The 24368-nt window shown below is 47.0% G+C and overlaps 1 long non-coding RNA gene across 1 annotated transcript; it reads left to right on the top strand.

Annotated features, from left to right (window-relative positions):
• The first annotated feature begins 1732 nt into the window (after positions 1-1732).
• Positions 1733-17849, top strand: LOC125944539 (uncharacterized). The gene is made up of 5 exons (XR_007466263.1): positions 1733-1819; positions 6982-7068; positions 12440-12532; positions 14207-14377; positions 17792-17849. It is a non-coding gene; the product is annotated as an uncharacterized LOC125944539 (long non-coding RNA).
• Positions 17850-24368: the final 6519 nt, after the last annotated feature.

The following is a 24368-nucleotide window of genomic DNA, read 5'->3' as shown; positions in this document are numbered from 1 at the left end:
CCGGCGGCCGCATTTCGATGGAGGCGAAATGCAAAAACGCCCGTGTGCTTGCGTTGTAGTGCACGTTAAAGAACCCCAGGTGGTCGAAATTATTCCGGAGCCCTCCACTACGGCGTGCCTCATAATCAGAACTGGTTTTGGCACGTAAAACCCCAGAAAGAAGAAGAACTTTGAACATTTGCTGGCCGGGTAAAGACGGTCACCGGAAAAGTAAATAAGTACAAGTGGCAATATGGTGGTCATGGGGATGACCAAGTTTCGCTCTTACTCTCCTTTTTTTTTACGAAACGCAGTAACGCTGCCACACGTGTTGTTCAGGTCCATTTCGCACCTCGTTAGAAAACAACTCCACGGGTGATATAACGGAGGTGTACAGCAAATTAAGCAGACAAAAAGCGTGCAAGGATTCGTTGGAAGCAATGTGAACATACAGCCACATATTTATATAGGTAAAAGCTATCTGCTTCATTAGGTTGGTCTATTCCTGCGTGGTAACATTATCTCGAACTTTTCCTTTTATATAAGCCTGCATTTTGACAGTGGAAAACCAAATTACACAGCGGAATTTGACATCCCGAAACTACATAGTGCGTTAGAATGGATGCCGTACGGTGGAGCACTTCGCATTAATTTGGAGCACCTGCGGGTTCTGTAACGTGCGCTCAAAGAAGAGTACTACATTACCGTTTTCGCATTCCACTCACATTGGAATGCGGCCACCGTGACCAAGTTCCAATCTGCGACGTCGTGCTCGGCAGCGCGAAGCCGTAGCCACGTCACCACCACAGCGTGTAGGGATAGTATTACGAGAGAAAAAAAAAAAAAAACGTGTGCGCTACAGATCACAGGAGAGCCGGCCGATGCCAATGCAACTAATGCGCATTTCCACTTATTATCCGATTGCACCGAAACGTGGTCAATATGTAGAAAAAGCCAGGAAAGCCCGCAATGCGAAAAAATGACGAAATCTTAGCGAAATAAAACAAAAAATTGGTAACGGAAACCACAAACACAATTTAAAACAAGAATCAAATGAGCGCGACAGAAGCCTGTCCACGAACAATAGGTAAGGTGAAAGGGGGGGGGGGGGGGAGGCCAAAACAAAGTGGGGAAGCTCAGCCCCTCTAGGAACGTTCGGGTGGAAGGGGGCTTGGCCCTTCAAGCCTTCCCGTAGCCGGAGCCTACTTGATCAGCTCACTTCACTCGCTATTGTTAGAGATTATGGGATTTTACGTGCCAAAACCAGTTCTGATTATGAGGCACGCCGTAGTGGGGGACTCCGGAAATTTTGACCACCTGGGGTTCTTTAACGTGCACCTAAATCTAAGTACACGGGTGTTTTCGCATTTCGCCCCCATCGAAATGCGGCCGCCGAGGCCGGGATTCGATCCCGCGACCTCGTGCTCAGCAGCCCAACACCATAGCCACTGAGCAACCACGGCGGGTCACTCGCTATTGTTACCTTTACGGCATGTTTACAGCAAGAATTGTGCGGTTGCGGCACTATTTTAGCGGAAGCTGTGAACCAGCGCGTTTGTTGCGGTAGGAAGTGTCCATATTAGCACAGCACTAATGCGCGTTCCTGTAATAAAAATAGCACTGGTCTTAATTGGTCTCAAGTGTTTCTGAAGTATATATCGCTGTATTGGCATCAGGCCGCCTTCCTGAACAGGCGCCATATTTTTAAATGCAAATACGTACACCAAAAAACAATGATGTAATCTTTCTTCCAGCGTTTCTGATTCGAAGAGTCCCCCGTGCGATCATATAATTTGAAAGCGAGAAGCCGGACAAGCACAGACTGCCCTTTCGGAATCACGTATGTGCTATACAGTAAGCCTGCCTTAAATGTAAACATCTAACCAACGACCCTGTAATTCCGGCGCTGACGTACGTAAAAATTCTGATGCAGTTAACCTAAGCGGGCCTGGGCTTTCTCCTAATCGTCATCGTACTAGGCTGCCGTGCGAAATTTTCCGACAATAGCTACCATAAGTAGCGTTAAACTTCGCTTACCGAGTGACAGCAAATATTCGAAATCAGCTTTTGCAGCATAGACAGGAATGAACGTATTCCTAAGAACCTGTGACAACTTTTATCTGCGCGTATAACATCCTTCTTTACTTTACGGTGACAAGATTAATTCATAATGTCGCATTTAAAAAAAATATTTCATCTGCAACGTGGAGCGAAAGGAACAACGCAATCACGGGTTCAGCAACGATCGTCCATCACAACGATATGCATGCCAAAACATACGTGAATAAAGCGTTGGTTCCGGCTAGTTATTACTGCGTAACTCTTGGACTTTCAGTAGACCAGTGCCTCTAGCTGCCATGAATGAAGAGTATCGCGACTGAAGAGTGAGCGGCCCACTTATAAAATGTGGGCTATGCCTATGGGTATGCGCATTTCAGAAATGTGAATGATCCCGATGGCAGTGCATTCTAAAGCCGTTCATGTGTGCGGTTAAACAAATGTGGGCCGATGAAGTAGTCAATGCAATCTAAATAAAATGTGTCCTTGCCCATGGCGAGGCGCACTCTAAATATATAGGACGATAGAGCAGTGAGAAACCAAAAGCCTCGAGCGACCAATCGCACGGTAATCTTGCCTCTATGGCGGGCTTGTTTCACGCTTGGAAAAACACTTTTATGTAGCACGTATAGAGCAACAGAAAGCTGTATCGGGAGTTTTTTTTTTTTTTTCACGTTGCTGTACAGTTTTCTGATTGACGCTTTTTGTTAAATATAATATTTCAGCGGTTGAATAATTAATTAACACTAGTTATGTAATTAGGTGAAATGCAAAAAAGTGCAGCGTAATTCCACTCTGTGAAGGTGGTTGACCAGCGCCTCGTGGGCACACTGATGTTTGTGTAACATTAAATGCTTAACCTTTCCATGCGACACGCCACCAAACACTTTTCATCTGTACGAGACAGGTCTATGTTGAAATCACCCACAATTACGACGGGAGGGGAGAAGGTAGTGGTGATCCAACCAAAGGTGCATATGCTTTGCGTTTGCAGCACGCGTATTAAGGCGCGTACACACTAGCGGCAAAACGCGCGCGACGCGCTGTTGTCGGCAAGACGCGCGCCGCGCAAGCCGCCGTGTGTGTGTGAGTGATTTGATTTTGAAAAAGGAATAGAAGAGAAAAGTGCAGCGCCATAACTGCCTCTCGTGTGAGGGCACCTCAACAGCGCTGCATGGGTGGGGGGAAGGTGGAAAGAAAGTGAGAGAGAGGAGAAAGAGTCCCCCCCCCAAAAAAAAGGCCAGCGGTAAGGAGGGAAGGTGGCGACACGACTTACAGCCGCGAGGAAAGGTTTGTTCCTTCCAAGTAATCTAGTAGCGCCGAGAAGGCGCGCCTGGCGATGGATGTAGGAGTCGCCGGGAACAGGAGTGCCCGAGTGCTGTCGGACGGCAGTCCGAGGCTACGGTAGGCGGTGACAAGTGCGCCGCGTTCAGCTGCATGCGCGGGGCACCTCAGGAGAACAAGGTCGAGGTTCTCGACGTCAGCGCACCTGTCACAGAGTGGTGAGCCGCTTCCCGAGAGTCGGTGTTTGCGCTCCGCCGTCCGGCAGCAGCCGATGCGGAAACGCAGGAGCAGAGCTCGATCCTGTCGGCTCAAGCCCCTGCGCGGAAGCAGCTTTGGGGGGTCGCCGCCGACGACGCGAGGGTCGGGGTGCCTCGTCTGCAGGTAGCCAGCCGCGAAACAGGTTTTTCTTGCAGCGGGAGGGATCGCTCCTGGACCAATTTTTCGCGGTTTGCCGCATACCGCGGATGAAGAAGACCAATGAGAGCGTCCGCTTCCGCGATATGCGCGCGGGAAACTTGTTTCATGCGGACCCGCCCGACCACTCGTTTCGTACACGCAACCGGTGTCAGCCGGAAACTCGTTTCGCACTATTGTCAGCACTCGTCAGCTACCGGACGAAGCTGACGGATAGATCGAGAAGGGGAGGAGTCTATGCTGTCACGTGAATGCCGCAGCAGCGCGCCGCCGGTTGGTGTGGCCGCCCTGCCGCAGCTGCGTTTTGCCGCCGGTAGGGCACTGCGCGCGTTTTCCACTAGTGTGTACGCGACTTTACGTGCCGCCCGCACCCGCCGCCGCCGCCCGCATTTCCCGCTTCTGTCCATGACGGTGTTCCTCACCGTTGGGAAAGGCAGTCCTCACAGCATGCAGCCTACCCATTGCACGGGTAGAAGAGAACTGAGATAAGGTTACGTGGTTTGCCTGTAGCGCAGGTGCAAACCTCAATGCGCACTACAGAGTGTCCATTGCGGTTTTACTTCTGTTCTTACGATGTTTTCTTATCACAATACGTTTTGACACTCGTCAAGATTAAACGCAGCTGGGGCATACCCGGCGATACGCTTATATCACCGTTTTTATCCCGGTATCGACCTGCCTTAAAGGGCAACTCCAGCGATTTTTCGATGTCAACGGATGTCGATGAAATTCGCTGGGTCTGTTCCTCTGAATACCTCCGTCATGTCCTAAAAAAAGCAGGCTTGAGAGTTGCAAAGTTTTTTTTTTTTACAAATGAATTTAATCTATTGCCTCGAGCACCATACCTTACCCCCTCCTCAGTTAAAGGCCACATTGTGTATGACGTCAGGAATGGTCCTCGCAGAGCATGCCGAGATCATGCAGACGACAGCGACGAGAGCGTGCAGGAGTCGACGATCGTGAGCGAGCGCTTGGCGTGAGATGTTGCTGTCGCGAGAAGTTGCATTCCCTGTGGACGGGCAAGTGATGCGGGGTGGCAAGCGGTGTTGCGTTGTTCGCTGCACTAACTTCAGCCCTCACCTTCCACAAACACAGTTTGAGCCGATGCCGATCGCGTTCAGCCGAGGTTAAGCCTATAACAGTGGCCGAGTTCGTGCGTCTGCTGCTGGCGGACCAGACCCACTGATATGAAGCTAATTAAGCTATTAGGATAAGGAAACCTGCTTCTGTAGTTCAGTTTTGACCATACGGATTTGAAATAAACCATTCCTCATTTCATACAGTGCGCACGCAAAAAGCTAAAGCGACAACACGTCGCGCAATCAACATCCGTATACGTTGCCGTTCTCGAATGCGGCCAGTCGCACTCGCCGGCGCCTCCCTAAATGAAATGTGACTACGCAAATCCATGGGTGTATTATTACCTATTGTTATGCTGACTCATTATTTAGCTTACGAGGTGCAGTGTTTGCGCCGTATCCCAAATGGGCAGCAAGCGTAGGCCCCTTCGATACAGCATGCGTAAACAACCGTCTCGTTCAGCTGCGAACGATGTCATACTTCATAACATCGGCGTTTCCGCGAGAAAACTACATTCTCTAAATGAACGATCATACGCGCAATGTCCCAATCTATGTCTACTTTACGGAACACTAATTGTGTGCATGAAGAGAATACGATCGAAGAACGATAACCAGGCTGCACAACGCTTCCTTACTACGGTCTCCCGCTCGCTGTTTTCGAAGGTGTGTGGTCGCACGTATCAGCTCGACCCAGAGTGATGTAACGGTGCCTACATGCACAAAATCTAAGTGTTTTGATATGTTCTGACATTAACTGATGTCACCGATGAGCGGCTATCTCAAGCGAACGACGTACGAGTGGTCGCTGTACCTGCCGATGTAAACGAATGCACCGGTCGGTGCTTTCGACTGTTAGCGGCGTTCTTGTGGGATACAAATGCGGAAAGTCGTGCTCCACATCTTACAGTGAGCATGCGAAGCGGTTCCATGACAGGGGTAAAACACCTAAAATACGAAGCAGCACGTATATCAGTGGTTAGGGCTACCCTTGATCTTCATGTCGCAGCGCGATATGTTGCGCATGGGTGCTGGCTCTAGTGGTGGAGAACGGCGATTCGTGGCTATTGAATTCTTCTGAATCATAACTGTCACTGTTTGACAGATACGAATAGGTGGTGCAGCTTACATGCAATGTCACCCGAAGGTCCGGCGCGGTCTCGAATAAGCTGAGCGTCTGCTCTTCGCCGGTTTCGTTCACCCCGCGGGCGAGAGCGGCATGCATTGCGCGCCTTCCCCGCCGGTGATACATTCGTGACGTCACACGCAGAGGTTCGCTCGGCTGCTTGCTCAGGTTCCGGTTTCGTTTTTGAGCTTTTTTGGTTATTTAAAATTATTTTCGAATTTGGGGAACAATTCTCCTATCAGGTGAGTCACAGGAGGGTCTCGGGAACCTAAATATTTTATTAGATCGACATGGTAAAAAAATCACCGGAGTTGCCCTTTAAGCGCTGGGGTGGCCACCATGTTTTTTTCCTACGCACACAAACCGCCAAAACCTAGCGTATAACCGCTCCGATGGAATAATCTGATTATCTCCAAGCGATGGCAAAAAATTACCTTGTTTGTGTCCAGCTACATGGCATTTGCGTAATTTTAATTCTTGTTGCATGATAGTTGAGAAGTTATGACACCCAGTATAGCAGTCGGGGTTGATCAGTCGCAGTGGGATTCTGGTTCGGAAGACGAGATCGTGTGTTCAATTCCCGGCCACGATCCGGGTTTAGTTCCCGCCTTGTGCTGGGGTTAAACTTCAAACATGTTCGCGTACTTAGGTGCACTAGGAAGAACCCCAGGTGCTCGACATTGATGTAGAACCCCCGATTTAGGCATAGGTGATAACACGCTGTTCAGCTTCAGCAATTTAAACCCAGATATTTCATTAGGTTAGATCATAGTTTTCGCCCAGTATATACGTCTGCCTGTTGCCCGGTCAATCCTTTGTTTCTCCTTAAGTTGTCACCCTGCGTCCGCGGGAATGTGTGTCGCCCGTTTTTTGGTAGTCAATATGAATTCTATGGCAATGCTTTGCTCGTTTTAATAAGTGTTACATATTCTTAGATTTGTACGAATGAACTGCTGCGTTTAAGTGAAAAAAATTCCATAATTTTGCTTGTGTGCCTGCTTTATTCAATGAGACAAACTATGTACATTTCCTTAAACTTAGGAGAATTCGTCTGAGAAAACACAGCCATGAATGCATTCCTGGGCATAATGTTCACTGTGTTCACGTGGAAGTGCTCTTCTAGCGAACGTAAGCTCACATTCATTTTCTTCGCTGTTGCAGGCAGAACATAGTGCCTTGTAGAACTGTTTACCTGGAAATATTTACCAACGTGCTGCTAGTATTTGCACATTACCGATTAGTATAGTCGAAAAGAAAAACTGCTAGAATATTATCACAAAGGAAACAATAAAGAATCTCTCTGTGATCAAATACAAGTTTACCCAGGACTCGTGGCACCAGATGGCTGTACGCGTCTACTGCAAGATACTTGTGCAGTAGTATCCCAGAATCATAGTTCGGCAAGATTACTCATGAGTCGACAGAACATGACTCAACAGTCACCCGTTAGACTGGTGAGCCCAATTGCTTCCGATCCATTGTCAGTTAGTTTAAACCCAGATAGTTGATTAGGTTAGATCATAGTTTTGGCCCAGTATTACGTCTGCCTGTCGCCAGGTCAATCGTTCGTGAGTTATTGAGTAGAGATAGAGATGAGATAGAGAGAGAGAAGTGGAGTAGAGATGAGCTGGAGTCAGATGATCAGTAGTTCCGAGCTGTACGAAAGCAATGTGGGTGTTAGTCGGAGTGAGAAGAAGCCCCAGTAAGCCAAAGCTTTTATGATTCGGAGTCAGTTCAAGTGCGTGTGAATCACATGTCTTTTTTTTCGGTAATATGAAGTCAAAAGATAATGAAGCCGCTAATAATGTCGGGTCACCCGCTGACCCTTCTTCTCGTTCAGGCCATTCAGATATAATTTTGAGTACAAAAGAACACCGCATAGGTTGATGAGTGTCCGTAATATGGAGAGAATGTGATTCCGTGATCCACAAGCCGAATGCGCTATAATAGTAACAAATTCATGCGAACGAAATGCTGGTATTCAACTAATCAAATATTGCATATGCAATGTTCTCCTTTCGCAGATATAGGCTTGGTGTTGGGCTGCTGAGCACGAGGTCGCGGGATCGAATCCCGGCCACGCTGGCCGCATTTCGATGGGGGCGAAATGCGAATACACCCGTGTACTTAGATTTAGGTGCACGTTAAAGAACCCCAGGTGGTCCAAATTATTCCGGAGTCCCCCACTACGGCATGCCTCATAATCAGATCGTGGTTTTGGCACGTAAAATCCCACCATTTATTCTTTAATTTGTATCTATAGGCTATGTAAAATGTTGTACACGTACATTATTCTGCAATGCGTGATAGTTCTGCTAGTTCCTGGAAAAACACAGAATTCTCGCAGTGAATGAAGCAGAGGCGCTAACTCCAGTGTTTCTCTACGCAGCCAACACACACCGATACGCGTACACAACTTATATACCAGCAGCAGCCCAACATTGCTGTGAAATTTTAGCAATAATAATAATAATAATAATAATAATAATAATAATAATAATAATAATAATAATAATAGCAATCAAATAATAACAATAACAGTTAATTTCCTTCATCACGCTATGCAGAGCTATAGTTATGGTAGCAGTAGTAAGTGACTTCTGTATCAGAAAAGGAAGATAAAAGTGCAGTAGTGCAACTGTCTCTCGCTAGGAGGTGGCCTCGACGGTACTGCACAGGGAGGGCCGGGTGATGGGAACGAAAGAGTGGGGAGAGAAATGGAGGAGGAAATGAGTAGAGCGGTAAGGCCATAAGAAGCAGAATAAGCACAAGCAAAACGGGGCTTATGGCCACGTGAAAGAGGTTTGTAGTCTCGAGAAACTCGAGCAGAGCTGTGAAAGCTTGCTTGGCTACAGATGAGTATCGTCATGGAAAAAGGAAGGCGTCAACACTGTCCGTGCGAAGTCCCAGGTTGCGGTAGGTGGCTACTATAGTGAATCGCGGGCTTGAGAGTAGCCGACGCAGTCGAGGAGAATGTGGCTCAGCGTTTCCTCTGAGCCTGCGGTACAGTTGAGGCAGCCAGAGCTGCCAGTGCCAGATAGGCGAGCGACTCGTTGTACCGTTTTGGCACAACCGATGCGAAGTCGGAGGAAAAAGAGCCGGTCGGCTTGGGTGAGTGATGGTGAGGACGCGAACAAAGAGCCCGTGAAGGGGATTCAGATGCCCAATCCCCTTTTCCGGCATAGCAGAAACTGAATAAACGTACAAATTTGAAATGTCTTCCAAGTTCGAAAGAAAATATTCAAAACAAAATTCGGGGTAGTTATCACTAGCGGCGCAAATCCAAAGACAGCTCAGCTGATCGGTTCCTTGCTGGTCCGGGCTATACGAAGTGATGCTAAGTTATCCGACGTTCGGAGCAGATGCTTTCTCTCCCGTTCCCTAGCATTATTTCGCTGGGCGTACTCGGGGTCTCCGGCTGGCCGTCGTCGTTTAGCAGCGGCTTCTTCTAAGAGACAACCGTGCTGGGTCCCATCGGCGTCGATGCTGGCAGTCTCGTTTAGTAGCGCGCCGCGATTCTTGGTAAGCCGCTTCTTCCTCGGCAGTGCGAACCTTCCTTGGTCTCCCCATGTCCACTACAGGACGAAGCAGTGTGTAGCCATCTTTAAGGTTTCCTAAAAAAATTCATACGCCTATTCAGTATTTAGGCTTCAAAGCAGTGCTTCGCAGTTCGTATTTCATGAAACTTAACAATAATATTCTAGCGTCGCCTTATTTATGCAGCGGTTCTTTATTAGGTGTCGTATTCGCGCTATAGGCTAAAGTGTCTTGGAAAAAGTTGTCCGATAAATGGGAAGATGGTGATTAGCTAGTGTTAGTATAACTAAAATTGTTTATGTCGCTTTCATTTGTGACAAATATATCTGATAAGGTCCCATATTTTCTGGCAATGAAGCGGGTTGTTGCATGACCTTCTAGCATACCTGGATCTAGAGTGTACGTAGCATTTGTGCTTTTTCTGCGATTACCTCAGAAGATCGATAACAAGGATTATTTTGTAGTGATTATCAGTATTTCATTACCTGGACCTGTGTATTTTACCAGAGAAAGCGCGGTGAACATGAACTGGTAATTGTGAACCTGCTTCCGGTTGAGATATGAATTTGCATATATATGGGCCCGCAATTGGTACCAGAGCTGCGGTTTTACGAAATTCCTCAATTTTACCACTGTGACGACGTTGCCACAGGCCCACTTGCAAGGCAGAGTCGTGCGAGGCCGAGACTTTTTTTATTTGGCATGTGACCAAAGTAATTTCAGTGTGACCACCCACGGTAACGGTGGTTGTTGCAGCCGACCAACAAACGAGTCTAGTTTATTTATATGCATTTTGATTGGTTTTAACGTAGATTGATGCAGTATAAAGCTTATCAATATATTTACTTCTGTTATGGTGGACTCTCTAAGCAGAGATGCACAGATATACCGTGTGTCTCAGATAATTTTAGCCTATTTTAAAAAAGCATAAAAAATACACGGTCCACGATACAATTATAACACCTACAGTGCTCCGTCGTCAGAAGTCTGACGACCTATCATCGTAAGTGATAAAATCATATATTACAGCGCCTTACTTTATATTTTTATTAATTGAGCACCTTGAGTAGCGTTAGCTGGTACACCCTTATACTGGGCGATACTTTTTTAGCTTTACGAAATTTTAAAAAATGACCTGTGGCAGATAGCATAACTCATTTCCTTCTACTTGAAAATTCGAAGAGGCGGACATTAGTAGCACGGAAAAGTGAAACACATATTCAACTAATGAACAAAAGTTTGCTAATTACTTTACAAATAATTGCTTTATGGAACGTATTGTAATTTATTAATTGTACCGGTGAGCCTGCAAGAGGTATCCATTTCAAATCAATTTCCAGAATGACACCAATTTCGAGATGTTTTTTCCCAAAGTGTGGAACTAAATATATGGGCGTTGCAGTTACTTTTGTCTTAAATATATAAAAACTGTCTTGTTCACAAAGTGGAAAGGCAGTGCATTTTTACGGTGATCTTGGTGGCGTATATCTCCAGTTTAAAAAAAATTAAATCATGGGGTTGTACGTGCGAAAACAGCGATCTGATTATGAGGGACGTCGTAGTGGGGGACTCCCAAATAATTTGGACCACTTGGGGTTCTTGAACGTGCACCTAAATCTAAGTACAGGGGTGTTTTCGCATTTCGCCCCCGTCGAAATGCGGCCGCCGTGGCCGGCAACCTCGTGCTCATCAGCCCAACACCATATTCTCTGAAGAACCACGGCGGGTTATCTTCAGTTTGGTGTCATCCTGAAATGTTATTCCAAGTGGATACGCCTTGAAAGCTCACCAGCTCCGAGTCTTAAATTAAAATATGGGCTCTAAAGCATTTAATTAGACAGACGGACTCCAAGCGCCTGAAGTAGGCAAAGAATGCTAATCGCATTAAAAAAACTACCCTGCATACAACGTGTCGAATTATGGCGTCGGGCGCCAGAATGTGGGTATAGCTTGTTGTTGCCCGTCTGCCGCGTGAAGCATAGTAGAATAACACACAATTCATTTCAAGCGTTTTAATCACATTCCTTGAGTGCCACACAGCTCGCACGCCAGATTTGCGCATGTACCGACGAGAATAGCGATGGGGAGGCGAATTGACGAGGCATCCAAGAGGCGTCCACGAGGCAGCGCTGTAAATGCGAACCACATTTGTTGCTTCTTCATAGGTTGGCCCTTCAATTTGATAGGACGTTCAAATCACCATGCCGAGTGTGTGAAGCCGGGCACTGAACTTGACGAGGCGTAGAGACACAAGGAAGCACGACACTCACTGCCCTCGCAACGGTTGTGGTTAGTGCAGTGCGAGTACAGCGAGTGTCGCGTTTCCGTGTTTTTGTAGCGAATGCTACACTCGCCGCGTTCTCACCGTTTCGCTACAGTGCCTAGAATATACTTTATATTCTAGGCACTGTAGTTTCGCTGTGGCCGGTGGCTGCACAGCGAGCTGAGCCGTTGCCTAGCAACCGGCGCAGCTGGCAGAGTTTCTTTCTCTATGGTCTGACTACTCCGCGGCACCTTACCGGCGTCTAACGACGTCGCAAGCGGCGTCTGACACTCGTCTTTTGCCCGGCTAACTGCTTCACTGGAGAGGGTCCGGAATGCCAAACGAGCAAAGCTAGCGTCGGAGACTGAGGAAGAGCTGGCCGTTCGGCTCTCAAAACGCTTGGACTTCTCGGCTTATAATTTATACCTGGCTTACATCGATGAGTGTATACCTAAGTATAATAATAACAGCGAAATCAAAGGCTAACCAAGTGAAACAAAGACTTAACCAGGCTAAACCAAGCGTTCTATTTGCATATCCAGGGTTAGCTGAGCTAAACCACAGCCACTTTTTTACTCCGCCTCGCCTGCTCAGAGTGATGCTTCACCCACACGGTATGATTAGTCGACGACTTTCCATACTTCCCACATTACTGAACAACGTTCATATAGAATGGTGACACATGATTTCTGTTGGCAGGGTGCCCGAATTCATTATATGTGGAATGGTGCCCATCTCTTAAAGATGCTTCAATGAACCCCTACATATTGTTCGGGGAAAATGACCCTGAAGGTGAGTAACCAAAACTGAACATTCACCACAAAATTTCAATGCTACTAGAAATGTTGCAATAAAAAATAACAATGGCCTAATTCCTTCGCGATAAGCACGGGTCATCAAACGTGGCCTTAAATGTTTTCGTGCACATCGTGTATGCGCTAAGAAATATACACAGTTTTACTTATTTTGTGCCGAATTTTAAAGATATACAAATGCTAGGTAACTGGACAGAACTGGACTCAGATATCTTTGTTAATTCCGCCTATACACACACACACACACACATATATATATATATATATATATATATTATCCTAATTAATTATTCTACTTGTCAATTACTATAATTAGGTGAAAAGTGGCAATGAGAAAATTGTAGAGCAACATGAAAAACACCTAATACAGCTTTCAGTTGCTCAGTGCGTGCTACATAAAAGCGTTTTTCCGAGCGTGAAAGAAGCCCGCGAATACACGCAAAATTACCGCGCAACTGGCTGCTCGAGCTAGGTACTTCGCGTGTGTTCGTGGGCATCTTTCACGCTTGCGAAAACACATTTATGTAGCATGTATTCAGCAATAAAAGCTATACCTTGAGTTTCTCATGTTGCCCTACAATTTTCTCATTGGAACTTTTCATCTAATTACAATAATTGAGAAGTTGTATAATTATTTAGGAATAATTATCAAATTAGGCTGCACGCAGAAAATAATCTGAGTGTCTCCAAGCGACGGCAAACAACATCACCTTGGTTCTGTCTAGATACATGGCATTTTCATAATTTTTAAATTTGGCTCAAGTCAAGTGAAACACCCTGTAGAGGATTGAGTGAACCTTGCGAATGGAGGTATCACGTTGGCCGACACTAATAACTGAATGGTAAGTGAAATGCACCCAAATCTGCAGCGTTAGTTACCTTTCACACGTCTTCGTGTTCACAAATTTCTGTATTGCACACGGCTAAATCGGTAAACGAATGTTACGTGCAAACAGGCACATCTGCATAACATAACAAACTGACGACATGGAATACGAGCATCAGATTTAAGGTTTATTCCACCAGAATAGTGAACTGGGTGACATGGAATACATTCATGGGAACCAGCACAATGAAGGGAGACGTGTCAGGATGTAAATGTTTGTCACGTGCCATGGAGCGTGTAGTTTCTGTAATGCCTCCTAGAGCCTATCGACTATTCAACAATATTTCTCCAATGCAAAAGCAAACTTGCAAATGTACACAGCGCGTCCTAACTTGAATAATCACTGCGAGCGCGTGCATAGCATATGTGTAAGTCCGCCCCATTGAATATACAGAAGACATGAAATTGACAAAACATTAATTTTATCTCAATGTTAGTCTGCCCACTTGATCTAGGAAAAGTGTTGATCAGGAATTTCAATGCAGATTTTGTGGATTATCAGTGAAACCGAAGCGTTGGTTTGTGTCCCAAAAAATGTCACTTTTTTAAAATGTAGCGTCAGTGTTTGCTATTTTGTCCTTCCCCGGCACGCTAAGTGGCTTCCTAATGTTGCTTTAACTGTGCTATCTATTAAAGCAGCCTCCCGTGTGATGTGGGTTTTGATTTATGGCTTAGTTCTGAACCAGCGGTTTGGTCAGCCATTACAGTAGAAGAGCTACATCCACCTTATCAGTGGTGGTGTACGCTTCTTTCTTTTTTTTCCAGACCCCGGAGGATCCTGCGCAATCACGTGGTGTCCGAAGGTGAAAGATTCATGCTGCAACACATTTATTTGTCAGGGCGGATTAGATCCAGAGCTACTGGAACAGGCGTCAGAAAAAAAGATTCAAACTACAATTGAACCAATAGCGACTACGACGAAGGCAGAAACCACAGGTAAATGTTTGTAAACGTTTGTTCAAACGATTCCCGCGCAGAACTATTGGGCTATCGAACACTGAAGTTGGTTTCCCACTCATTGCTCCTCTATTTTGGCGTATTTTTTATTTTCCTAATGACAAATTAATAAAGTTCTTTGTCTGTCTGTCTGTTAATGACACATGTTCTAAAGTATGTACCATACCTTTCATTGCTTTGATTATATGATAATTTCAGAATAGGTTTGTCGCCTCACGCATAATAAACGCAAGCACCGCTGCGGGACGCTATGATGCGCACCACTTCAAGACCTTTAGTTTAACGCACGGGGACGCAAATCTAACGGAAACGGTAAAAGACAGGTCGGCGTCTGGTGTCTCGTGCCAAACCTATTCGATCGAAGACAACTGGTCAGTTATCATCGTTCAATGGCGACGCGTCCAGTTAGGACTACGCACGCAATAATCACTGTATGATTTCAGAAATAGGACCCACTAAGCGCTCTTAACTAATGTTTGAAGTGAGTTTAGAGGAACCAGAAACTTGTGTAAACAGTTTCTAGAGATCAATGACAGCGAGAGAGTAACCATCACGAGAATTCCCGCTGAAGCGGAAGCCGTGAGTGCTGCCATGTTCTACGACGCAATTTCTGAGCGTACTATCGCGGCCGACTATGAGTTGGAACGCGCGACTGATTTGCCGCGTGCCTTAGAGTTGGTGCTCATATTGAGCGCGACACTACATAAACGTTGCCAAGTAACGCACGTTAACATGACCCCCCCCCCCCCCCCTCTCCGTTTACGTATAGAACACATAAACCAAATAGCGTACGGAGCAAGCTCTGTCAGAACAACGTAATATTTTACGTACGTAATGCGTTTCTTTACGTTTACGAGTACGAGTACGTTTATCTCGGTCAATTACTAACAGAAGACCCGGCTCATTTACATATGAATAAAATTGGGTTGGAGTGCATACGTAAGGCATTACCAAATCCTGACTGGGAGCTTACCACTGTCGTTGAAAAGAAACGTGTACAATAATTGCATTCTAGCGGTACTAACGTATGGGGCAGAAACTTGGAGGTTAACAAAGAGCGATGCAACAATAAATCTTAGGCCTAACGTTAAGAGACAGGAAGAGAGCGGTGTGGATCAGAGAACAAACGGTGATAGCCGATATTCTAGTTGACATTAAGCGGAAGAAATGAAGTTGGGCAGGCCATGTAATGCGTAGGATGGATAACCGGTGCAACATTAGAGTTACATAATGGATATCAAGAGAATGGAAGCACAGTCGAGGACGGCAGGAAACTAGGTGGGGTGATGAAGTTAGAAAATTTACAGGCGCAAGTTGGAATCAGCTAGCGCAAGGCAGGGGTAATGCGAAATCACAGGGAGATCCCCAAGTCCTGCAGTAGACATAAATAGGCTGATGATTATGATGATGATGAATGCGTTTATGTTTGGCTGCAAACACTCTTTTAAAACTCCCTATTAGACAGTTTTAGTATAACCTATATCAGCAAACGCAGAGTTAGCGTTAGCAATGCCTGTTCGACACTGCACATGCGCTTTACGTAAACGGTGCTGAGGTTATTACGGACGCTCACTATTTTCAGGATTTAGCGTTCCACACCAATGCACGCAAAGGGGAGCCTTACATAGAAGAACAACGTGGCGGCACCCGCCGTAGAGAACCGCCCACTTCGGATATATCGTGCCATCGGCCAGCACTGTACAGATCAAGTGTTTGCAGCTATAATGCTCGCATTTGCTTTGTATTTGTGTAACGATGCTTTGACAACGGCGTCCTGGGGACAAATGGCCGCTGTTTTTGAGATACGTTGTCAATTAGCGGCGCAGTAGGGCTTAACGATCGAGCTTGCGCATGTTTGCTGTAGCCGCCTCGAGAGGGCACCAAAGCCTGTGTTTATTTTTGAATTCATTCGCCCTTTTCAAACAATACGTCCACAAGTCAACCAACACGAGTGATGTTTTCCATGGCAAAAGAAGAGAAGTGTGGCCGGTGGTTTCGACACGATGCGTTGGCGCTGCACGAATGAAGATGACTTCAACATCCTGGCGGTGTTGTTCGCCTTAAGCCCATTCGAGCAGCCGTCTTTATGGTGCCTTGTATGTTTGCATGGAGGAAGGAAAGCGTAGGAGAGGCCCTGGCCAGCACGGACGTATTGGAGGAAGTGTGGCGGAAGTCACATGCTGTTTTTCGCAAAGGAGCACTGGGAATGGTACCTCAAACGTCAAGGTTGCCATAGCAACCGAGCTTCAGAAGCTCTCAGTGCTGCTCTAGGCCTCTGAAAACTGAGACACGTTTTGATAACGGAGCTGTTTAAGCTTTTCGTTTCGCCACGTAGCATTCGCCAAAACTCGCCTAGCGATGGCGCCACTGCCCATAGCGGCGCCTCGCTTCGCCTAGCTCCTGCGCCGCCACGCTAGCGATGACGTCACTGCGCTCAACTGCACCTTGCTTCACCTTGCGATAGCCTATCGATAGCCAATCAATCGCTAATTGATAATCAATCAATAATCAATAAATTCCGGAAAATGCTGGGGATGACTTGGCAGTGCTTAGCCTAGCCCAAATATGTGGCCAATAACTTGCGATAGCCAATCGATTGCCAATCAATAGGTAATCGATAACCGATCAATAATCAAGAAATTCCGGAAAAGATAACCCGTAAGGACAGGGCCAGCTATGTGCCGATCAGCTCCGCTGTTTCTTTAGCCTTGCGCCACTAGTGCAAGAGCTACGGCAATTTTTTTCAGTCAGTGTCGTCTTCGCAGCACATTCTGTTTGCGAGACAAGCTGATTTGGGAGTGTGGCGTGCAAGCTTAAAAGTTGTGTTTAGGTTCTACGAGTATGTCACCCAGCTACAGACACACTTAAGGAATCACGGCGCGGGTCTCCATCGTCTTCTTCAACGTGCCGCGGAAAAACACAGGAGCGCGTCGGCTTCACTAAAACTGTTAAAGAAGTTTGGTAGGCTTTCTTCTGATGAGCGTTCGCCGCACACACTTCCGGCGGCTCGTAAATAAGCAAGTTCAAAGCTCGCGCCTGTCTGCTCCGACGAGCTGATTAGAGGCACAAAGGGAGATGGCACACCAACATGGTTGCACTTCCGGCTTCAAAAACATGACGTCAGGGCTTATCCTATTTTGTTTGTTTCTTCCATGTATGTCTGTTTTAGATTTAGCATTTCGCTCAATTCCGCTATTCCAAAGGTCTAGTTTGCGCCGTGCAGCACACTTTATCTGAGCGTTAGCGTTGGTTCACACGCTAATGCTAACTCAAGCGTTTCACGCTACACTGAAACTATATATTGCCTTTGATGCTTACGCCTAAACGCTATACTGGTCCAAGTAAGTGAAATAATTCCAACCTATCGTCCCACTTTTTTTTTCATTACTGTAGCAGCTCCAGCAAAACCTGTGCCAACTACAAGGCGTCCAGTGCATTTCACGGGTTGGGTAAGTGATTGCTTCAATTAGCCATTTATTTATGTGCCATTGCCTGACAACAACAGCAACATTCGTGCTCGAACATCTACGATTTATTCAAAGTATTAGGCGTTAATATAGATCATAAAATGGCATGGCCACATGATTTCCGCGAAAAAATATTTCCTTCTAGGAATTGTTTGGTGACGTCGCTCGAATTTGCGTGAACCTACCTTACCATGTGGCCGCATTTGGGGTTGCCTGTAGAATGTTGTCACATGCCAGGAAGTGTACATATAGACAGGCGGTGGCGGTGGCATTGGGAGTACCTTTCGCACGGCAGGTGTTCCACCGCCGAGCCAGCGGCGGTAGAATCGTTTTACAGCGAATTAAACGCCACAGACCAAGGAATGGGTAGTGGTGGGTGGCGAGGAAAGACGCAAGAACCTCGAGTATTCAGAGGTTTCCAGTTTATCAAAACCGTCGGAAACAAGGGGCCACTGCGGTAAAAAGACAAAGCTGAATTCTGATACCAGCTCACCGATTATCCCCAAACTTTCTTAAGAGTTAAACTTCTGTCTTACTTAACGTGTCGTGCATCAGCCAAGAAAGATGCGTGGGATCGTAAATAGCGTTGTCGTCAAAATTTCTTACCGCATGGAGGGAAAGCTAGATAAGTATTACCTTTCAATGCACATACAGCAAGCACATGCACCTGAAAGCACATTACATTAGCAGTGTAGATAGCCTAGCACATCTTCACATAGGCAGACTTAATTGTCACATCTGCGTTATATCAATAGAAATATGCTCATTGTGCTTGCTTTTATGTTTTAATGTTTTATTTCCGGCGTTATAAGGACTGACTGATGCTACATGGAGCGGTTCAGACCAGGCCAAAGGAACCGGTGCCTCACGTAGTTGTAGGTGCTTGAGGCGGTCAAGTTCCGCGCATTGGCAGCATCCTGAAGTTGGCGAAGGATACGGGGATGCAGGTGTGCTGGGATGGCGAAGGAGAGGTCAGGGCCGTCACAGTGAAAGTTGCGGTATGTGGCTACAGCCATTAGCAGGAACATCCGGAGGGAGGCCTCACGAGACGCGAGGTGGTCATTAAGAGCTCTTAAAGACGCATTGCGGCGTTGCTTCTCGCCGATATGGAGCAAACTTGTTTCGTGCCAAAGGCTGGTCACCTGCTATGTGGGATCATTCGTTCTTATTTACCGTCTGAGTGAAGCTGACTGTCAATTATCTCACATCAGTGCTAGTTGAAGACGCTCGCGAAGACCCAGGTCACAAATATGACCCGACTAAAGCCGTTAGTCAATGACAGAATGGCTGAAAATCGACGGGCGCTTCATCTGCGATTGCTGCAATAAGGCTTTCGTGTGTAACAGAGAAATAAGATGGGGTCTTCTCCAGCAGTCTTGTCTCTGCAATCTTGTCCTGCCCTGTGCTCACCACCTACATATTTGTAAATAAACCCTGATCGTGAATGGAACAAAACTGTCGTGGTATTTAAAACGAACACGTTCGCATGCCTTCCCGTAGCTGAAGATGAAGTGAAAGACGATTTGCATGTGAACATGGAAGCCATCTTGTTTCCCGCTTACAGCTGTAACCACCTATCATTTGTAAATGTATGTAATTATACGTTTTCTTGTAAAATATGTGTGGGGGGTGCGGCGTACGTGGTTTTTCTCTTTACAGAAATATGGAGCTGCAAGGTCCATATTTTTCCTGCAAGGTCCAACGAAGTGTCAATGGTGCAGTAGAGCAGCCCCTTCAAATAGCTATGTTATCACGTTGTGATGGAATATAATGATGCTTGGGCCAAGGACCACTCACGAACGAGCGCAATCAACCACCCGAGTGCACACAGAACACAGAATCTATATTATAGCAGAAATACAGACTTGACATGAACAAGTACTTAAACGGTAGGTTAACACATGCAGTCCTGAGGCTGCTAATAGAGTGTCGGTTGTAGAATATAAATAGTCTCTTGCCGTGCGTTTCCTTTACGCGGAGCCCGTTGCGCGCCGAGGCCGATGTCGGTCCCGAAGGGTCGGCTGACGGCCGGACTACGTCACCATGAGCCTACCCATGGCATCATGGGATCTGCAGCCGTAGCAACGACGGTAGCAGACGCAGACGTGGTAGCCGCACAATGCACCCGCTACTGCTCTCGCCTCCGGCAGCAGGCTGGTCGTGGCAGTGGCCCGGGAAAGCGGCCACCTCGCCTGGCTCCCTGGACCAGTTGTTGAGTAGGAACACAGGCCTTGGAGGCTCCCTGAACGAGTTGCCCCGCTTGCCTGGCTCCCTGGACCAGTTGCCCAGCAGGAACACACGTCAGTGGCATCCGAGAACGAGTTGCCCTGATCACCTGTCTTCATGGACCGGTTGCCCAACAGGAACATAGGTCCTTGGCCTCCGAGGACGGCGTAGAGGGCGATCTGGGTTCACTGGACCGGGCGTCCAGAGAGAACTGGCTGCTCTTCAACGCCGAGCAGCACTGAACACCGGCACGCACCACACGCCTCCTCCCACATGATCACTACGCTTCATCATCGCCCCCGCACAGCGAACACAGCAATGTTCTTGTTTTTCGCACGCTACCGTACACATCATAGCAAACCCCGGTTTTAAGAAAGTTCGTCACCGCTTTTCTAATGGGGAAAAAAGGCGGAAAACAAAGGCCACCGTGTTGCGCGAAGGTCCACTTTGAAAGAGTTCACTACATATACAACTATTGTTTTAAAAGCAAAGTCGGTAAATGTCTTCTTGTCCTTCAGCACTCCAAAGCTTAAATATTTACACACTAAGGTAATATACCTTAGTGGCGCAAGTTGGAATACGCTAGCGCAAGACAGGGTTAGTTGGCGATCGCAGGGAGAGTCCTTCGTCCTGCAGTGGACATAAAATATAGGCTGATGATGATGAAGGTAATATACACTTGGTAGTTCCGTGATCTAAACACGGCTCAGGTAATCTGATCCGATGCTGTCCTACTCTTTATCATGTTGGGTGCTTGCAGAATGGGAGCGTTGCCGAGCTTATTCTTCAAAATGCTGAGCGCTTGCTTTTGAGCCGATTCCCATTCGAGACCGCTGTTCTGTCGTTTCCGTGGGAAATCTGTCAAGGCTTGGTGATTTCGGTGACTGGTTGCACTTGTAAAGGTTCGTGTTCCTCATACTTCTTGAGCATATTGATGTGGAAGATTTATCTTTTTTCCACATATGTTCAAACCTCATTCTTCGGTTCGATGACTTCAAATTGACCTTTCCACTTCATTAGCAATTTGTTGGAATCAGTCGGCAGTAGAAGTAATTTACCACAAACGTATAACTTGTGAGGACGGTCTTCCGTTTAAAGTAGATTTCTTGTTTGGCGCGTGCCCTGTCCAACTCATCATGGGCGAGTTTGCATGTGTCTTCAAGGTGGTTTCGAAGATCGACAAGATATGTATAAGTAGTACGAATTTCGCCGTCGATATCATCATTTTTCCGTAGCTCCTTGAGCACCGTCAGTGGTCCTCGCACGTTTCCACCATAAATCAACTGAAAAGGCGAAAAGCCCAGGCTTGCTTGCGGCACCTCTCTGTAGGCGAAGAGCACTGGAGCAAGGTATCTGGCCCGGGATCGAGGTTTGTCTTGGCACATCCTGTTCATCATGGTCAGTAGCAGTGGCCTTTTGGTGATTTGAACTTTTGGTCAACTTTAGTAAACAGAGAATTCAATGTTTTGTCTTTCTGCTGTTCCTCTGCAAATTGATCTTTGGTAACGCCACCCCACTTTATCTTTGGTACACACAATGGAGTTATCTTATCGTCGCGTGGCTTGACCATGGCGGAAACAAAGTCAGGGTGCTTCACAGGTGTCACTTGCACACTGGAGTTTAGCGACGCAGTGTCTCTTTGGACGACTGAAGCGTGCTTCCAGTTAATATCTGGCTTGTTAGGTCCTCTGACACCCGGTAGGTTTCCGAGCACAAGATCATACAGCGGCTTGTCCATGCATAAGGCTGTTATTTCTCCAGTAAAGTATGGCGTACTTACTTGGAGTTTGGCCTCTGGAACATCAATTAGAGAGCCATCGATAATCAGGACTCTGCTACTCTTTCCGGTCACACGCTGATCGTGAACTAAGTCTCTCCGGATAATTGCAGTATTGCTGCCCGTATCCCGAAGAACACTAATTGTTGGACCTCGCACTTGCCCTTCAACTATTGGCATTCCTTCCACGAGAAAAACAGGTTTTCTTTCACCCGTTTTTCATGAAAAGTGTCACGACTTTTCACTTTCTTGTGTTTTTCTGTTTGGTCACACAAAGGAAAATCATAGCGGTTCTCGTTGACCACGCAGGCTGAACTTTTCTTTTCCTGCGCCTTCGTACTCCAGCAGTCGTCTCTCTTGTGACGAATCTTCCTACAGAACTCTCACTTCGTCACTTCTTTAGCTGGGTTCCGACATTCACGAGCTTAATGCCCCAGGTGCTTGCAAAGCATACACCTTCGTAGTGGTTTCCTTGGAGCGTCCGTAAAGTGTGCCTACCTTGGCGATTGAGCAGAAAGAGTCCAAGCTCAATGGCACATACCAGGGACAAAAAAGAAAGAGAGAAGGAGAGCGGGAAAGAAAGATAGAGAGAAAGAGAGAGAAAGAAAACGAAGGAAAGAAAATCACAACGAAGGCCAGATACACACACGGCAAGCTTCGCTTATCCCAATTTTTCGACAGGGGAACGGCTGGTGATTTTTTCGTGCACTTCTGTACATATCACGACACACGTCCTCCAGATCCTGAAGCATTTTGTGGCACGGATGGCCTGGACGTAGAAGAATCGAACACCATGTACAAACACGCCTGCAGTCACAACAGGTTGGACGCTACGCTGATGCTGGTGGGCCTAATTTTCCACTTACACGGAACGGCTCGTGTCGGGTACGAGACGGACGAGGATGACCTCACATAATAAATGCCTGAAAACAAGCTGGCTTATTTGTTTGGTAAGTTTGTTGTTTGTTACCTGGTTTCCAAATCAGAGATCGCATCCTTTGCTCAAATATCGACAGAGCCACACTTGTCGAAGCTTCACGATGTGCTTGCTTTGTGCAAGAAAGTCAACAGCACCACAACCGAAGCTGATCCAGTCGGTCACATTACATGTATGAAAGGCTTCATTGGCGACACTTTGTCATGAGTAAGACGCCGGCGGCGCCATAAAAGAAGACAAGGACGATGTGATCGGAGCGTTCCGAACGGCGCGAGCGCGCGAGGCGCATGATCCGAGCTGTCATCGGGGGAGAAGCAAGGCTGAGCGAGCATTATCGACGTGGCTCCGGGCCAGGAAGGTCGCATCGCCAGCTCCGCTCTGGCGACGGGAGACTTGGGGGTCTGGCCGAGTCCGTGACGTTGGCCGTCCAAGGTGTGGCCGTCGACCTCGGCAAGTTCGAGTGAGGCTCCTGGACCGGCTGCAGCCTCTCACGGCAGGACCGGGCACCCCAGAAAGGACCCCTCTTCCACGGCAGACCGGCACGTTCGATGATCCCCGGAACGCCACGTCGGCACTCGGGAAAGAAGCTGGACGGAAGCGGCGGCCGAGAACGTCGCTAGGCCTAACCCGTCACCTCTCCCGGCCACGTCAGCAACAGCGACCGGGTCAAACAGGCTCCGAAGATGAGCGGGTGAACGAACCGATTTCGATGCAGCAAGGTTCATGCGACGGTCGGCGAAAAGACAACGACATCGAGAAAGGATCAACGAGATCCCCGCCGGGAAAATACGTGCAACGAGAACAACGAACTCAGTAAGAGCGTCCCATCCTAGTAGCGTCACAACAGTTGGCCAGAGTTGCCAGACTTTCGTAGAGAAAACGCTCAAAACTAACGGAGGCGAAACTTAGATCATATTTAGTGATTCATTAGGTTGTTTTTGTTAACCTTTATTTGTTCATTGTGTTTTAGTTCAGTGCATTCTAGTTTGAATGAGTGTTTAGTTTGAGGTTTCTTGGTTTCGAGTGTGATTAAATATCTGCTTGCTGTGTCGCCATGCCTCTTCTCTCTCCATCTCTCATAACACCCGCACGCCCCCGAGATCAGTGACGAAAAACACATCACACACTTTCAATCCTGTACACTTCTAGAACTGCACTAAAGTTGACACCATTGTCAAATAATGCTGTCGTTTCGGGCAAGCAAAGCATAGACGTATTCAACACGGGCTCAGTTGGATAACCAACACAGCTTCAAAATTGCCGTGGGACAATCCAGCCCCACCATGGTCGTTATTTTGTAGCGATGCGTTATGTTTTATTCTATATTAGTCTTTTCATCCACTGCTCACGGCCGGCTGATCCCGTTGATAACGTGAGCGGACCGTTACTATGACCACTGACCAAGCGCGAAAAGCATGAGAGGGCGTTAGCATCAGAAAGGCATCACTACAAAATACCGACCATGGTCAGTGGTCAGAGCGCCGGTCTGCTCTCGTTATTAACAGGATCAGCCGGCCGTGAGCGGTGGATGATAAGACTAGTATAGAATAACGCATCGCTACA

Source organism: Dermacentor silvarum, chromosome 3, assembly GCF_013339745.2.
Source record: "Dermacentor silvarum isolate Dsil-2018 chromosome 3, BIME_Dsil_1.4, whole genome shotgun sequence".
NCBI classification, from domain to species: Eukaryota; Metazoa; Arthropoda; class Arachnida; order Ixodida; family Ixodidae; genus Dermacentor; species Dermacentor silvarum.
Note: the sequence above shows the minus strand (reverse complement) of the source record. Positions and strands in the feature narration are given on the sequence as shown.